At 37.3% G+C, this 18,847-nt stretch overlaps 1 pseudogene; it reads left to right on the top strand.

Annotated features, from left to right (window-relative positions):
- Positions 1–3,201: 3,201 nt before the first annotated feature.
- Positions 3,202–6,781, top strand: LOC143640081 (AF4/FMR2 family member 4 pseudogene; annotated as a pseudogene).
- Positions 6,782–18,847: the final 12,066 nt, after the last annotated feature.

Here is an 18,847-nt window from a genome sequence, read left to right on the forward strand (position 1 = left end):
AGCTTAAGTTCTGAGCATGGAATCACTTCCTATAGATTCCAAGTTAATTTAAGAATGCCTAAATTGAAGGAAACATCCTTTCTCTGTCTCTGAGAAATGAGTTGGTTTTTCTGTGATACCCAGCTACAGCAATAAACAAAGATGATGCAGACATGAAGGTCCACAGCTAGTTCTTCCATTGATTACCTCCAGACATTAATTTCCAGTCTAATTGCTTTGGTTGGCACTTTCGCCTCAGCAGTACTTACATATGCCTACAGATCTGTTTGATCACAACTCTTGGGTTTTGAATTATTTAATACCCAATCAGTTCTAGAAATGTCCTTCACACCCCATCCAGAATTTCTGCAAAGGAATAAATATAATGTGATATTAAATAAAATGAATTCCTAACCCACAGATCTCCTTAATAGTTTACCATCTTTGTAGTCCTGAATTATTTTCTTTGTTCATGAAACAATTGCTTTAGTAAGATCAAAATCACAACACACTTCCACATTTCATCTGGGTTCAATGAGCAATAAGAATATATTATACATAAGAGATGATAAAATTATATTTGCTTCATCATGAAAATTATAGCTTTCAGAAATTTTCTTCTATCTATTTAGCTGCATTTCTGTGATTCTTTAATTTTTAAGTGTTATTTTATACATTTTAAAAATAGTGCGTGCCAGCTTTTTTAAATGTTCAAATAAATGTACTACTTAATTTAAGACTGAATGTATGATGCTGTCTAGTTCTTTCAGCATTATGTGGGCATGGGCTTTGGATTGCTTACTCTTTGCACTTTAGATATATCAAACATTAGTATTTTAGGTGTGAGATCTCATCTACTCAGCAGTTTTGTTCTCCCTCCAAAACTATTTTAATGGCAACATGTATTTTAATTGATTTATCAACTATCTTACAAGATATTAATCTTACTTTTTCTTGTTGAAATTGCTAGCTTTTAGAAAATGATTTTAAATTTAATACATATAAGCATGCATATCTAATATATATAACTCTAACATATACAAATGTATGCATACTTATGTATATACATAGTAAGTCAGACCAAATGGAAGTTTAAATATTCTGAGAAAACCACATTTTTTAGGTCTCTAAGTGACTGCTATTTATACAAAAATGACCAGTGCTCACATTTATCAAACAGAATATTACTACTAAAGTGATTGCTTTACAGAGAAATTAAGTTGAGAATTATCTAGAGAATTTGTTGAATGCTTTCAGAAAAACAATTCTCTTCCCTTTTTGTTTTTTACAAATTGAAGCTACTTCAGCCTGAGTTACCAAATAAGTTTTTTAAACTCTTCATTCCACCATTCCTATAAGACAGCCTCATATATTAATCAGTTTGCAATGATGGTCCTTTGAGAATGTTATCTGAGTGTGTATTTAAGTGCAATAAGTAAACCTGACATTTATAGGAATAAAAGAAATAGATGTAAGTTAGGTTGGAAACTAGCTGAGTAGCCACAGATCCAACTAAAAGGCAAAGAATGTTGCTGTTAAAAGGAAGAAAGGAAGAATAGTGTAACTGCTGTGTGCTCAGTCCACTGCTGTGTTCACTCAATATGCCCTGTTCTTCCTTTTCTCCACAGAGAACACATTCTCATCCTAGCCCTAAACAAGAAAGACCAGAGTCTCATCCAGTTTCTGAATCCAACTGAAAGTCCCGGATCAGTGGGTGATGTGTTTTACATTCCAGCAAGTTCAGAGGCCCATCAAATATCCTTTCCTGCCTCCTATACTATACCTGATAAAGAATGGTAGAATATGATCAGAATCATCCTAATACAATTTTTTTTTACTTAGAATATGGAAGATTGGGGGAAAAACCCCAAAACTCACTGATCCAGAGCAAAACTCTGTAGGTTAGAAACTGGAGAGATTTCTCCTCTCTTTGAGGAATTTGTCTATTATTTCTATGGTGTCTACATGATCCTTTAGGAATTTTTTCTTTCTGAGTTTTTGGGGGAATTGCATTATCCAAAAAAGAGAAACACAAGCTTGAATGGACAAAAGCTTTAGGGTTGATTTGTTGGCCCCTAAATCAGTCCTCAGCCCCCTCCTCCAGCCTTTACTCTGTAAGGAAGTAAGCTGTGACAGCTGCATGAGCCCAGGAAGGCAAACCCATTGATGCCAACTGCTCTCTAACATGCACACATGGGGTCAAAATCTTCACATCAGTTGTCAGTTCCATTTGAGGATAATCATCATTAAGGATTTCTTCCTGTCTTATTTCTTGGTGTATAAACTTATTATTATTATTATTTTTTGCTATTGTTTACCATCCCTCAATTTAAGCCCTGCCACTTTGAGACCATTTGCAAAGGTGGCCATTGTGAGAACGCAACTGCCTTTGCCACTGAGTGGCTCATGTTTTAGAATATTTTTTCTGAGTCTCCTGAAAAGGGCTCTACGCAAGTAATCATATTTCCGGCTGTTTGGGGAGAAGAGCAGTTGAATTTTCCATTGTTGCGCTGCCCCAAATTCCTGAACTTACAGTAAATTGACAGAAAGTTCCCTTTAGCAAACTTTTTTCCCCCACCTTGGTTGTCAGCTTTGGAAATGGGAAGTGATTAATTTAATTAATTTATACTTGGCTGATCTCTTTTTTAGCATGTTGTTACATGGCATGGACAGCATATACCAACACCCAGACTTTTTCAAACACTCTCCTGGAGCCAGAGTCTTAATATGTAACAGGTCTGACTTTCAAGTTATCATGGATAACAGGTTTGAAAATTCTCATTATGACATAATTACAATAAAGTCACTAGATTCATTACCTTACCATTTCACCATTGCCACCACCTACTTTAAGATTTTGTTAGAGTCCTGGCTGTGGGAGTCGAGCCGTCGCCGCCGCCGCCGCCAGCGGACGGGGCGGGGATCGCGGTGCCAGGTCTTCGTCAGCCCGCCCCCGCCGCCTCAGTCAGCCGTCCCAGGCTGGGCCCCGCCGTCATGGAGCGGGGCGGGCCTCCCTCTTTGCCGTGTGAGGTGTGCCGTCGCCACCGCCTTAGCTTTCCGAGGCCTCCGGAACCTCCGCCGCCCGAAGCCCCTCGCCCTTGGCAGGCTGTCGCCGCCCTCTGGGCGGGCCTGAATGCGCGTCCGGTGAAGGTGCAGGCCCGGCGTCGCCGCTGCCGCAGCCGGGAGATGGTTCGGGCCTAGCGGAGCCGGGACTGGAGCAACATGAACCGTGAAGACCGGAATATGCTGCGTATGAAAGAACGGGAAAGGCGGAATCAGGAAATTCAGCAGGGTCAAGACGCCTTCCCACCTAGCTCTCCTCTCTTTGCTGAACCATACAAAGTCACTAGCAAAGAAGATAAGTTATCAAGTCGTATTCAGAGTATGCTCGGAAACTACAATGAAATGAAGGATTTCGTAGGAGACAGATCGATACCGAAGCTTGTTGCAATTCCCAAGCCTACTGTACCACCGACAGCAGATGAAAAATCAAACCCAAATTTCTTTGAACAGAGGCATGGAGGCTCTCATCAGAGTAGCAAGTGGACTCCAGTAGGACCTGCACCCAGCACTTCTCAGTCTCAAAAACGGTCCTCAGGCTTACAGAGTGGACATAGTAGCCAGAGGACCAGTGCAGGTAGTAGCAGTGCCACTAATAGTACTGGCCAGAGGCATGACCGTGACTCATATAGCAGTAGCTGGAAAAAAAGCCAGCATGGATCAGAACACTCCAAATCACGATCTTCTAGCCCTGGAAAACCCCAGGCTGTTTCTTCATTAAGCTCTAGTCATTCCAGGTCTTATGGGAATGATCATCATAGCAAGGAACATCAGCGTTCCAAATCACCTAGGGATCCCGATGCCAATTGGGATTCTCCTTCCCGAGTACCTTTTTCAAGTGGGCAGCACTCAAATCAGTCTTTCCCACCTTCATTGATGTCAAAGTCCAGTACAATGTTACAGAAACCCACTGCCTATGTGCGGCCCATGGATGGACAGGAGTCCATGGAACCAAAGCTATCCTCTGAGCACTACAGCGGCCAATCCCATGGCAACAGCATGACTGAGCTGAAGCCCAGCAGCAAAGCACATCTTACCAAGCTGAAAATACCTTCCCAACCACTGGATGCATCAGCTTCTGGTGATGTGAGCTGTGTGGATGAAATTCTTAAAGAGATGAGGCATTCATGGCCTCCCCCTCTAACGGCTATTCATACACCATGCAAAACAGAACCTTCCAAATTTCCTTTTCCAACTAAGGAGACTCAGCAATCCAATTTTGGCCCTGGAGAACAAAAAAGATACAATCCTTCTGCTAAAACTTCAAATGGGCACCAATCTAAATCTATGTTAAAAGATGACTTAAAACTAAGCAGCAGTGAAGACAGTGATGGGGAACAGGACTGTGATAAAACAATGCCAAGGAGTACACCAGGAAGTAATTCTGAACCTTCACATCATAATAGTGAAGGAGCAGATAACTCCAGGGATGATTCTAGCAGCCACAGTGGATCTGAAAGCAGCTCAGGATCAGATTCAGAGAGTGAAAGTAGTTCCAGTGACAGTGAGGCAAATGAACCATCCCAGAGTGCATCTCCTGAGCCTGAACCACCACCAACAAACAAATGGCAACTTGATAATTGGTTGAATAAAGTGAACCCACATAAAGTTTCACCAGCGTCTTCTGTAGACAGTAACATCCCATCCTCTCAAGGCTACAAAAAAGAAGGCCGAGAACAGGGCCCTGGGAATAGCTACGCAGATCCAGGAGGGCCTAAGGAAACAAGTTCTGCTACTCCTGGACGAGACTCCAAAACTGTCCAAAAGGGATCAGAAAGTGGGCGTGGTAGACAGAAGTCTCCAGCACAGAGTGACAGCACAACACAGAGGAGAACTGTAGGCAAAAAACAACCCAAAAAAGCTGAGAAGGCAGCTGCTGAAGAGCCTCGTGGAGGCCTGAAGATAGAAAGTGAAACCCCTGTAGACATGGCTACCGGCATGCCCTCCAGCAGACACAAAGCAGCCACCAAAGGCTCAAGGAAACCCAATATAAAGAAGGAGTCTAAATCTTCCCCACGACCTACTGCAGAGAAAAAGAAATACAAGTCAACGAGTAAATCTTCCCAGAAATCGAGGGAAATCATAGAAACAGATACCTCATCCTCAGATTCAGATGAAAGTGAGAGCCTTCCTCCTTCTTCTCAAACTCCTAAGTATCCTGATAGTAATAGGACTCCCGTTAAACCCTCCTCTGTGGAGGAAGAAGATAGTTTTTTTTCAGCAACGAATGTTCTCTCCTATGGAAGAGAAGGAACTCCTTTCACCCCTCAGTGAGCCTGATGACAGGTATCCACTTATTGTGAAGATTGACCTGAATCTCTTGACTCGAATACCAGGAAAGCCTTATAAAGAAACTGAACCACCCAAGGGGGAAAAGAAAAATGTGTCAGAAAATCACACCCAAGAGGCTCAGAAGCAAGCCTCAGAAAAAGTTTCCAACAAAGGCAAGAGGAAACATAAGAGTGAAGATGATAACCGAGCCAGTGAGAACAAAAAAACCAAAACAGAGGAAAAGAACTCATCTGGCCACAAGCCATCCAGCAACAGAGTCATCAAAGCAGAGCGCTGCAAAAGAAAAGGAGTTGTTACCTTCACCTGCTGGACCTTTTCCTTCAAAAGACCCCAAAACAGAGCATGGCTCTCGGAAGAGGACTATTAGTCAGTCATCTTCCTTAAAGTCAAGCAGTAATAATAACAAGGAGAATAGTGGCAGCAGCAAAAACAGTTCCTCTGCAGCAAAACAGAAGAAGACAGAAGGGAAGACTTCCAGTAGCTCCAAGGAGGTTAAGGAAAAGGCTCCAAATAGCTCCTCTAACTGTCCTCCATCTACACCGACTCCTGATGCTTCTAAGCCTCGGAGAACAAAGCTTGCCTTTGATGACAGAAATTATTCAGCAGACCATTATCTACAAGAAGCAAAAAAGCTCAAGCACAATGCAGATGCATTGTCTGATAGGTTTGAAAAAGCAGTATACTATCTTGATGCTGTGGTATCTTTCATTGAATGTGGGAATGCATTAGAGAAGAATGCTCAGGAATCCAAATCCAAATACAAATTCCCTATGTATTCAGACACAGTGGAGCTTATCAAATACACTATGAAGCTAAAGAATTACTTGGCACCAGATGCCACAGCTGCAGATAAAAGACTCACAGTACTTTGCCTGAGATGCCAATCTTTGCTGTACCTGAAGCTCTTCAAACTGAAGAAGGAAAATGCTCTGAAGTACTCAAAGACACTGACAGAACACCTGAAGAATTCTTATAATAATTCTCAAGCACCATCACCTGGTTTGGGGTGCAAAGCCGTTGGGATGCCTTCCCCTGTTTCTCCAAAGCTGTCACCAGGCAATTCTGGAAATTATTCTTCTGGGGGCAGTAGTGCTTCAGCAAGTGGCTCTTCAGTGACCATTCCACAGAAGATCCACCAGATGGCAGCCAGCTATGTTCAGGTTACATCTAACTTCCTCTATGCCACTGAAATTTGGGACCAAGCTGAACAGCTTTCCAAAGAATAAAAATAATTCTTTGCTGAACTGGATAAAGTAATGGGCCCACTCATCTTTAATGCAAGCATCATGACAGATCTAGCTCGTTATACCCGGCAGGGACTGCACTGGCTTCGCCAAGATGCCAAGTTGATATCTTGAACTGAACACATTCTTGTTGCCTCTGATTTTTCCACAACACTGTGTTACATCACGAAGGAAAACTGCCATTACACCACCTAGTCAACACTAAGAATGAGGAATGGTTTTCTCCTCCTTGGTTCATGTGTTGTCTATAACCCAAAGCCATCATATCAATTGACCCCTTTAATATTCCCAATGTGAAAAATTATTTAAATACTTTTAAATCTGCAGCATATTGATAAGATGGTTTTAGTGATCTATAATAAGATTGAAATTCCAGTTGCAATTCGTAACTAATCAAGTGAGATTCTATTTATTTTAATTTTTTTAAGTTCCCAGACTGGGGCTTGTTTAAAACTTAGTTATTTCTGCCTATAAATTTACTCTGTTGAATATTTAGCATAAATTTAATGTAGGTGTTTTTATTTATATATTTTGGGAGCCTTGTTACCTATTGTCTTTTTGTGGTAGCTCTTCTATGAGTAAGAGTTGGTTCATCTAAAATAGGAACATGTTCTTTCTCTACCTACTACCTGATATTATTTCAAATCTTAACTGCAATTTTATTATTGTAAAATTTATGCTTAGTATTAAGCATTTCTTTTCTAACACATGAAAAGTCACTTAAAGATGAGAAGATGGCATTTCATGTGGCTATAAAATGAAATGTGTCTGATTTGGTATGCATTATTTCAAAAACTGTGAATATGTTAACACTACAGCAATCACAAGGTGACCATAACTTGCATTTAATGCATTACAAAAGAGTAGGCAAACTTTCTAGGAGAAGCACATCATATTGAAGGGTTTCATAAAAAGACACTCTTAAGGAGACCCTCAGGGGTATACAAAATTACATACAAGAGGAAGTGAGGGGAAAGGAGGAAAAATATAAGGGGGGATAAATGAATTACAGTAGAGGGGGTAGAGAGAGAAGAGGGGAGGGGATGGGGGAGGGGGGATAGTAGAGGATAGGAAAGGCAGCAGAATACAACAGACACCAGAATGGCAATATGTAAATCAATGGTTGTGCAACTGATGTGATTCTGCAATCTGTATATGGGGTAAAAATGGGAGTTCATATCCCACTTGAATCAAAGTGTGAAATATAATATATCAAGAACTATGTAATGTTTTGAACAACCTACAATAAAAATTAATTAAAAAAAGACAATCTTAAACTTTAAGAATTTTATTAAAACCATGTATTCTCTTTTGTTGCTTATTCTTTGACACAATTGAAGCAGATTAAGTTAATCTTGAAAAAGGCATGATCCAACTCCTGAGGGTTTCTGCCTATGTCTCTTTAATTGATAATATTCAAAGGTTAAAATCTTTCTGCAGATTTTTCCCCTATACTAGATTGTAATGCTCTGAAGTGAGCATTGGTAACTGATGTGGGAATGGCCTGCAGCTGTGGTGTGTGTGGTTTTGCTATACAAGTTACAGTTCTAATGCCTGATGTAGAGATAATGAATTTCTCCTTCTTAAAGGCCCTCATCAGTGATGTATTTTTCTGATAGGATCAGAAAATTCATACTAGAAAAGTGCCACCTAACTTGGTTTAATATCAGCTCTCTTGGAAAAGGGAGGAGAGCTGGGATAGAGCTTAAGATGCCAGCTCTGTAAGAATTGTATATCAATGTTCCTTCCCCCACAAGGTGCATATAGGAGTTGAGGATGAGAGATATACCCTCTATACTTTGTTTTTACTGCCCCTATCATGTCTGGTGTGCCTTAAATATTACTTTTAAATGAAGACTCTGTGGATTGTTTACAGAAGAAGTTTTACACTAGGACCAGATTGTCAATACATGGTTGGTCCTCTGTAGTAATAATGTTGAATTCTTTCATTTAAAATAAAACTTCCTTTACGGACATAAAAAGATTAATTCAGAAAAGCTAATATGTTGGTACATGACTTAGTCTAACCAATTGGGTAATGCTGCTTCAAGAAATGCTTTGTACTCCTTATTCCAAAAACAAATACATCCAACTCTGGGGGTGGGGATGGGGGAAAGCTTGCCCTACACTTTGTAGATATTGCTAAGGTTTGAAATGGAAAAGGGGAAAGAAGGGTTAGAGAATCTCCCAGTGAATCCTCTGCTTGGGTCTCTCTTAACGTTTATTTCTGAAGCTAGTGAACTTTCATTGTCCTGTGGCCTCATATTTATAGAGCTTCTTAACTGTTTTGTACCTCAAGTTATTTTACATATCTTTGAAGATTGAGATTATGAATTATGTTGAATTTAACCTTTTCTCTTGGAGAATTTGCCTCTGATATCTTTCAAATTTAATCTTAGTGTATTCTAGGAATAGTTTTCCTTATGGACAACTTCTCAGCCATTGTGATTAGTAATTTAGTAAGAAATAACACATGTTAATCAAGTATGTGTGTATTCTGTCCTCCTCTGATTTCTCTGACTCTGATTCCTTAATTTGCAGTGATGTCTTAGAAGTGGAACAAGTATCCTCTGGGCTTTTTGACTTCAGCAACAACAGCCAGTGAGGCATCTCTTAAGTTCCAGTGCATTCTAGTCTCTTGTGTGTCCTGAAAGGTAGCAGGAGCATTTCTGGGGTCACACTGATATTTTCTCAAAGCAGAGTTTCCTATGTGTTATGGTGCTGCTCTAAGATGTTTCTTTTTAAAACTGTTAATTCTTGGAGAATGACTTGTTCAACTTTTTAATGTGGAGGGTTTTTTTTTCCTTTTCTTTTTTCTACCATTTGGTAGTGGGCAATGGATCAAAATCCTATCCTAAATAATTGAATTTTTAATGTCATAGTCTGAGGAAATACCGCTCCCTTTCCTCAGTCATTTCAAATGTTCTGTGTCATCTGCTCTAGCACATACTTTGGACTCCATTACAGGTGACCATTTCTCCCTCCTCAATAGGTGAGGCATCCTCAGTGTTTTCTAATCATTTTAAACTGAATTTGACAAGCAGCTAAAAACAAACTTAGTCTGAGACTTTTGCTTAATATATAGTTATAGAAGTAGCAACTATTTTGAAAATTACTGTTGACTGCTCTTTAAGACCACACCTGTATGCCAGGAGGCTACAGTTTACATCATTGGACTCTTTATAGGCAACCAACAGACTGGTTGCAGTGGATGAAATTGTCACAGTAGCCTTGCCTGGGCTAGGCTGTGCAGTATCCTTTTCAGGTGATTCAATCTTGCCCAACCCAGGGACCAGTCTGGCTGGAGAACATCTAGCCCTTTCCTTGCTTCAGTGCCACCTTTTTTTAGGCAAGGAGCCAAGAAGTTACTTTATAAAGCAGTGAATACTTCAGATAAATTTACAGCTATAGCTCCTGAAGAGCAGAGAAGATTGACCACCACTGATTTTAATTCTCCAATATATAAGGAATTTAGAGTAATGTGTGCACGTGCCCATGCATGCCTGTGTTTCTGGGGAGCTCTTGCACTAGGCATCTGGGCTGCACTTTGAATGACACACTTGTGGCTTTAGTAGATTTCACTGTTTTTTAATTGTTGTTCGTTTCTTTTCATTAAAGGTTTTAATCAGCTAGACAGATCATTTTGTATTTAATGGCAGAAACTTTGGTACATTAACTTTTAATGAATGAGCTTGCATTGTGAAGCAAGAGCCTACAGAAGGCAACTGTTGTCAGTGAGATTTCTGGCTCCAGAGGCCAGTACTTGGTGGCATTTTCTGAGCAGCCAGCAGTTGCTCCCATCAGTGATGTCTAGCTGTGTAGAGGAGGGTATGCTGTGCACTCTCCAGGTATGAGGGTATGTAACTTTGGCTCTTAAAATTATGTACACATACACACTTTATATATATGTATGTATGTATGAAAACATGAAATTAGTTTGTCAAAAATGTGTGTGTTTAGTATTTTAGCTTAGTGCAACTATTTCCACATTATTTATTAAATTGATCTAAGACACTTTGTTGTTGACACCTTGGATATTAATGTTCAAGGGTGCAATGTGTATTTCTTTAGATTGTTAAAACTTAATTGCTATGATTTGTAGTAAATTAACTTTTAAAATATATTTCAGCCCTTCTGTAGTGTAATAGGGCTCTTACAGGGTGGGAAGAATTTTGATTTTCCAGTAGCTAATTAAACAAAATGGCTTCATTATGTATCTTGATCTATAGGAGTTTCAGTATGATCCCAGGAACATCTACTGGGGATGAATGTTTTAGACAGATTGTGATGATGCTTTAAAAAACAAACTAACTAAACTAAGTAACTTGGGGAGCCAGGACATTTCAAATCCATACAGATTCCTATAACTTATATATATTCCTTAGTTACGTGGAAAACAGATTTCATTTCAACTTCATGTATCAATGTGTTGGAGAGGCAGACTCCCCCCGCCCACCCCAATTATGTTGCACGACTGAGGTTGCTATTCAGTAAAATGAGTAGAATAGTCAATCATTCAATGGCTTGAATATGCAGTGACAAGAGGCCAAATAAATTGTTTGTGAATAATAAAGAAGTTTGGTTTAGCCTGTTAGACCCTGAAAACCAAGCTGCAAATCACAGGCAGTAAGCTTTTATAAGTTCATCAAGGAATGATGGTCTACCTAGCTCCTATTCACATAAATCCATTCACATAAACCCGATGGTTAATTAAAAAGTACTTGCTAAGCTGGGCATGGTGGCATACTCCTGTAATTCCAGGGAACCCAGAGACTAAGACAGGAGGAACATGAATTCAAGGCCAGCCTCAGCAAAAGCAAGGCGCTAAGCAACTCATTGAGACCCTGTCTCTAAATAAAATACAAAATAGGACTGGGGATGTGACTCAGTGGTTGAGTGCCCCTGAGTTCAATCCCTGGTACTATGCCACCCACAACCCCTACCCCACCCCCGAGAAAAGGTACTTGCTGTCTCCCGAAACGGGAATGGGAATAGCTAAGTCTCCTCTTCTAATGGAATTTGGTCACAGAGTAAAGTATTCAGGTTAGGTCTCAACCAAGTCATGTAGATGTTTAAGCATCCTAAAATAACAGCCTGAGTAGTCATATAAAGAAGTTGATTTTCAGGAATATCAGCATGGGCCTCTCCTTGCCACCGTTGCTCAGCTAAGCATAAATGACCATTCTTTAAAACAAAACCAAGAAAAACTCTCCAAATGAGCAGGGAAACACTCCCACCCAGAAACTCGAGTAATATTTGTTTTTTACTTTTTCATGCTTCCATGTGGTTTCTATCTGCTATGTTCCTCTATGGAGGAACATATTTTCTACCAATTCGGAGATGCTGCCTTTCAAATCAATGCCTTGAGTATCCATATTGTTGAGTTTGTTGTTGCTGTTCAAGAAGTGTCCCCATTTTACAACTTTATGCACACATCTGGCAAATCATTGACATGAGCATTCAACAGTACTGGGGTGGGATTGGGGGGGTGGGGGCAGGGGCTCACCAACAGAGCTGGCCCTGTTGGCAGTGCCTGGGAAGGCACCACCTGTGAGGGCCAGATACGGGGTTGGTAAGCACAGTTAGGGAAATTTCTACCTAGCCTCCGTTTTGAATGATTTTAAGAAATTTTGTATGTGGAGGATGGAAATGCTTATATATTTATTGAAATCCTTTTATCTTATTTGAAATTAAAATTATTTGGTAAACAACAGTTTGATATTTGGGGAGGGTTTTGAAGGGGAGGTAATGCCGTTGATAAATTATAAGCCTGTTAATTCTGCAGAAAGGTACTGTTAGTGACTAATAGGTTGCCTTTGTTTTGTACATGATCCAAATCTTTGTTTTACATTTCTTTTATCCAAAATACTTAGGTATCTGACGTTTTCAACCAAAATTTCAATTATATACTGTGATTTTTATTTGTTGCAATACATTAAAATTTCAGAGGTACTTTGGGGCTCAAAAGCTTGGATTTTTAAGACAGTATGTGCATTTCACATAATAAAACTGTTAATGGTGAGCAAAGTATTATATACTAACTAGATTTTTCCACATCTGTATAGTATATTATATGTATTTTGTGGTATTGAGATTATAGAAAGTTTAGAGTGTCAAACATGCGTTTAATGTGTATTTTTAAACAAATTTATGGCAATTAAAATATTTGGAGACAAGGGTATCACATTTCAATTTGTAAAAATCTTTTTAACTCTGTGTCATTAAGATGCTTTGTATAATGCCAAACCATAGCTGGAGAAACTAAGTTTAATAAATATCAAATAGATTTTCTGTATTAAAGTTTATAAACACTGAAAAAAAAAGATTTTTTAGGGAAGTATCAAATGTCTCCTATTAATTTGTGTCCTCGGAGAACAGATCAGTGTGCTCTAACAAGAAGACCAAAGGTCTCAAATGAGGTGGAGAGTCGTCTCTCTTATTTTAACAGCTCAGGGGCAGATAGGGAGCTCTGACCTTCAAGAACATGCAGGAAGCCACCCCTGCATCTGTTTTCCATTTCTATGTTCTCCAGAAAGAAGAGAAAAGGATAAGGCAGCTTTGTGATAGAACTGTGCTCTGAGAGTTGACCATGTTGGTTTGCAGCCCAGTAAAAACTACAGTCGGCAGTTGATTATTTATTTTTCCTAATTTCAACATTCTGGATTTAATATTCTTCTTTCAAATTAAATCTAGACTCTAAAATAATGAGCTCTATAATTACTTGAATGTTTTGGGATATATTTACATAAGAAGTATTTATCTAAGTTCATTACCTTCTATTTCCAAATCAATTTGCATGGAAAGATAGGTGAAATAATAAGGAAAGAAATGCAAGGTAAAGTTCTAATTAACCTACACCTCTAGTAATGATTTAAAATATTAAATACATTAAGAATATCAACAAATGATGTAGGAACAATTGGGTATTTACATGCATAAAATGAACTTTGATCTTTTTTCTTGCATTAACTACACAGATGAACTAAAATAGGTCATGAACACTACATGTTAAAACTAAAGCTACAAAATCTATAAAAGTGAACTAAGAAAAAAATTCTTGTGATCACGGGTTTAGATATAGTTCTAAAAGCACAAGCTATAAAAGAAAACAAAATTGATAAATTGGGATGTCATTACAACCAAGAATGTCTGCTCCTTAAAAGACACTGTTAAGAGAATAAAGACAAGTCACAGATTGAAAGAAAATGTTTGGAAAACCCATATTTCATAAAGAATATCTATCTAGAAGATGTCAGTAACTCTCATAACTTAAGAAAAAGCTAAGTAAAATTTTGTCTGGACACTTCATTTTACCTAACAAGACAATGAATGGCAGGCAAACACATAATGAAATGATCAGCACTATTAGCCCCCAGGGAACTGCAAATGAAGACCACAGGGAGATAATATTATATGCCTGTTACAACCCAAATTAAAAAGACTATGCTAAATGTTAGGGAGGGTGTTGGAGCAGTTGGAACTCTTATAAATTGCTGGTGGAAATAGAAGTAAATGAATGTGATGGGGAATATCATGGAATTTTATAGATAGATAAAACATTAGATATCATCTAATTGAGGCATTTGATTTTGCAAATGTGAAACTAGGCCTAGAGTGGTGGCATGTTTTGCTAGTTATATAGCTAGTTGGAGAAAGGGCTTGAAATAGTATTCAGCATTAGCGAAATCCCAAGAATCTGGCAATGATACCATAACTACTGAGAAGCTAATTTAAATCTATACTGCTTACTGGTTGATACATGTGGTTCTGATATTAATTTAAAAAATTAAAATAGCATACATATTGATTACAATAAAATACAAAAAGCGTATTGATTTCTAGCTGTTTGAGATAATAAAATTGAAACAAAGCCTGTTGAATCATTGGAAGACTTGAAAAGTCATTTTAAATAAAAATCACATATAATTAAGCATCAAAAAAAATAAATTGCTGGTGGGAATATGTAAGCATGAAACCATTTTGAAAAATAATTCTTGACAGTTTCTTAAGAGGTTGACCACATATTCACCATATGACTTAGCCATTCCATTCCTAAGGATTTACCTACAATAAATGAAAATATATATTCACACAAAGATTTTTACATGAATGGTCATAGCAGCTTTATTTTAATTAGCCTAAAATTGAAAACAGTTTTTTTTTGGTAGTACCCAGGGGTGCTCAACCACTAAGCCACACTTCAAGCCATTTTTGTATTTTATTTTGAAACAGAGTCTCACTAAGTCACTTAGGGTCTCACTAAGTTGCTAAAGTGGCAACTTTGAATTTGCCATTCTCCTGCCTCAGTCTCCAAACCCACTGGGATTACAGGCATGTACCACCACGCCCAGCAGAAAACAAAATATTTAAAACAGTTGAATGGATAAGGACATTGTGGTATAGACATACAATGGAATACTGTTCAGCAATTTAAAATACTTTCTATTGATGTACAAAGGCATGGACAAATATCAAATTGATTATGCTGAGTAAAAGAAGCTAGATAAAAAAGAGTGCTAACCGTATGATTTTCTTTATATAAAATTCTAGAAAAATCACAGCAATCTATAGTGAAAGAAAGCAAGTCAGTAATGAATGAATGAGGAGGGAGGCTGACAGGTTGGGAAGGACCAGAGTGGGGAGTTCAAGGGACACAAGACAACTGTGGGACATGCTAGATATCTTTATTGTTTTGTTTATGATGATGGTTTATAGATGTATATATAAGTCAAAAACTATCAAATTGTTCACTTTAAACATGTATAAGAGTTTACTGTATATTTATTATTTCTCAATAAAATTTAGAATAAAAAAATACAAATTTTAATTGTGTCTTTAGTTTTTATGGTTCATAATCTTAGCAGAATATTTATATTTTTATTTATTTATAAATATTTACCCATTTACAATAATTAACTATGAAAATTTAATATGATTGTAATTGATAACAGTTTTCTATTTTTTATATCATTGTTGTAAAAATTCATCATTGCATGTTATGTTTTGCATGCCACAAACTCAAAACAGATATATAAAGACATTTTTAAAAATTCTTTAAAAAATACAGAAACTTTACATATTATTTAAAAAATAATTGCTAACTCAAGCAAAAGTATGTCTTTACAAAGCTTCCAAAGTCACATCAATCAACTTAAAATAACAAAACAAAGTTTTTTTTTTTAATTTTAAAGAAATCTTTTTTTTAGTTGTTGATATACCTTTATTTTATTTATTCATATGTGGTGCTGAGAATCAAACCCAGAGCCTCACCCATGCTAGGCAAGGGCTCTACCACTGAGCTACAACTCCAGCCCCAAAACAAGTTTTATAGTTTTGACAAATAATATAATTTCTTTCATTACATTTTATGTCATTATAAATTATACATTAAATATTTGCATTTCTAGACATTTTGATTAATTCTTCATAATACTTAACAAGGCTCTATGTGGAATTATTTTGTATTAACTATTAATTCTAAATGAGTTGTTTTTATTGGTACTTACCCCTTCTAAATTTCCTAGAAAATTTACTATCAACCTAAGAGAAATATTTAGGTGAATATTTATTAATATTTAAAATGTCTCCTCTCCCTCCCCTCTCTCCTTTTTCCTTCCTTTCCCTCCCTCCCTCCCTCCCTCCCTCATTCTCTCCCTCCTTCCCTCCCTCCCTCCCTCCCTCCCTTCCTTCCTTCCTTCCTTCCTTCCTTCCTTCCTTCCTTCCCTCCCTCTCTTAGTTCCCCCTACTTCTTTCTCTTTGCTTTCATTTTTTTACTCCTCTGTATTTTTTGGTTACTGTTTAAAACAAATTTATTAAGCCCTTATGATTCTGGGTTCTTGAGATATAAGGAGTTGTGAGTGCTGACCTTACATTTGGATATTTGTCTTCTTTTTAGTGAGAAAACACAATGATACCCACTTGAAGGTGGAAGTTAAGGTAGGAGAATGGAGGATACTAGAGGGCCCATATCAAGGGCTGTGGGTACTGCAGATGCTCCAGAAGGGAACAAAACAGTTAGCAGTCATGGAAAATTTGTGGTTGTTTAATGAAGAAGGTAGTTTATCACCCCCAAGCCAGATAAAGCATTATATTTACAAGTGATAATATATAAAGATTTTTATGGAGTTGAAAAAGCAACCATTTTAGTAGTTTCTTTTCTTCCTAGGATCTTTATTTATTTTGGTACCAGGGATTGAACCCAGGGGTGCACTTAACTACTAAATCACATCCCCAGCCTTATTTTGAGAAAGGTTCTTGCTAAGTTGCTTAGGGCCTCACTAAGTTGCTGAGGCTGGCTTTGAACTGATGATCCTCTTGCCTTAGCCTCCTGAGTTGCTGGGATTACAGGTATGTGCTACCACACCCTAAAATCTTAATGGTTGTAAAAAGGCAAAAGGCCTATGTTACTATGATTTGGTTTCTCACAATATCCCTTTGAAAAATATAGGCATACAAGGGGTATTTTTCTAGGGTAACCACCACACCTTAGATTCTGCTAGAATTCAAGTTTGATTGGCATTGTTTCTTTCAGCATCCATTTAATAGTTGTGTGAACTTGAAAAAGATGTTTAGTTTGTTTCAAGCATTAGCTTCTTTACATGTATATAGGGATACTTTGAGAAAGAAATTGAATAGTATATGTACTATTGTGCCTGGTCCATAACAGTGGTCAAATAAATGTGGGTATAATTCCTACACTATCATTTATTGCTGTAAATCAGGTGGTTATTATTTAGTAAAATAGACTTCATTTTATATAATAGTGAAATGTTTTATGCAAACTTAATTTTAGTTTTTAGTGTCAAATATTCATATTAGACCAGTTGTTTAATGTTTTTAATACTTAGTGGTCTTCATTTCAAGAACTTGAACAAAATTCTTCTCAGTGATCAATCAATTAACCAGCAAGGCAGATGTTTTCCATGTAGGTAATGACTGATAAAGTATAAATAGATTTTTTAGATTTCTTGTCTTCTGGAAAATCTCATCTGAAAGCTGAAACTGCTTCATTATCTTCCCCAATAATAAAGACAGAAGAATCCTGTTGATTCAACTTTAACTGCAGCATCTGGATGTGTTGATTTTGTCCTTAGATCAGCCATATATTCATATCTTCCAGAACAATCCATATCACTAAGCTGCTATCCTGTTAAGCCTTATGAGGTGTACTTAGATTTGCTATGGCATGTGTTAGACTTGGAACATAAGATCAACATTTAATACTATTTATTTAGCTTCATTTTTGCTCTACATTGTGATCTTGGTCCTGAATTACAGATCCTTACTCTGATGTTCTTCATCTTGGACTTTGACATATTTTCCCATCTCAGTCCATTCAATATATTTTTTAAAATTGAAGTTCATTTATCATTCCTTACATTGTAATATTAGAAAGTTCATACTTATTTTGTGAAGTTTGTCTTTTAAAAATATTTGTCTATGTACTAAAATATCTTAGGAACATTGAGCTAAAAAGAGAGACTAATCAATGGGTCACAGTAGTCATTTGAATTTCCATATAAAAGTCAATAATTTTTTGAAACTAGAAATTTAATTTCCTGACAAAAATCTACTTTTAAGTAGGCAGTCTCACCAAAAAATATATATATATATCAATCCTCACTCTACTTGAGGCTCACCCACCATTTAATAAAAACAGACTTAAATAATTCATCAGAGGGAGTTAGAAATTAGGTCTTAAAATTCTTGGGTAGAGTTAATTAATGTTTTTAATGATATAAAATTGCCTATCATTTAGGTCTTAATATCTGTGACTGCCTAAAACACACACACATACACATAACTGGCTCTTGAGTTTTCTTTTTCATTGACGATAGTGGCTGATTTATACATACTACTATTGAGTGTATGTCCCATGTGGCAGTATCAATTGGACCTGCATTTAATATGGCCCTTAATTATGCCATGTAGTGATTGCTCATTATAAGCTCTGCATTGAGTTAGGGACTGGGAATAAAGAGACATTAGGATTAAGACATCACTTAATTTCAGGAAACTGGCATTCCCAGAAAACTAACTGGTTTACTTGATTTATTTGTCAAAGCAATCATACTAATCAATGGGAAAAGCCATTATCTGAAATTGTATAAATCCAATTGTACAAATCCACTTGCATAATTATTTGACTAACATCTTCCCTTTTAACTGGTTGTTTTGGCAATATAAACCCATAACCAAAGACAATTGAAAACAATGGAAGAATTTTGTTTTGGATAATTCTTTTACCACTGTTCAAATATGGTCTGACTGTT

Source organism: Callospermophilus lateralis, unplaced genomic scaffold, assembly GCF_048772815.1.
Source record: "Callospermophilus lateralis isolate mCalLat2 unplaced genomic scaffold, mCalLat2.hap1 Scaffold_112, whole genome shotgun sequence".
NCBI classification, from domain to species: Eukaryota; Metazoa; Chordata; class Mammalia; order Rodentia; family Sciuridae; genus Callospermophilus; species Callospermophilus lateralis.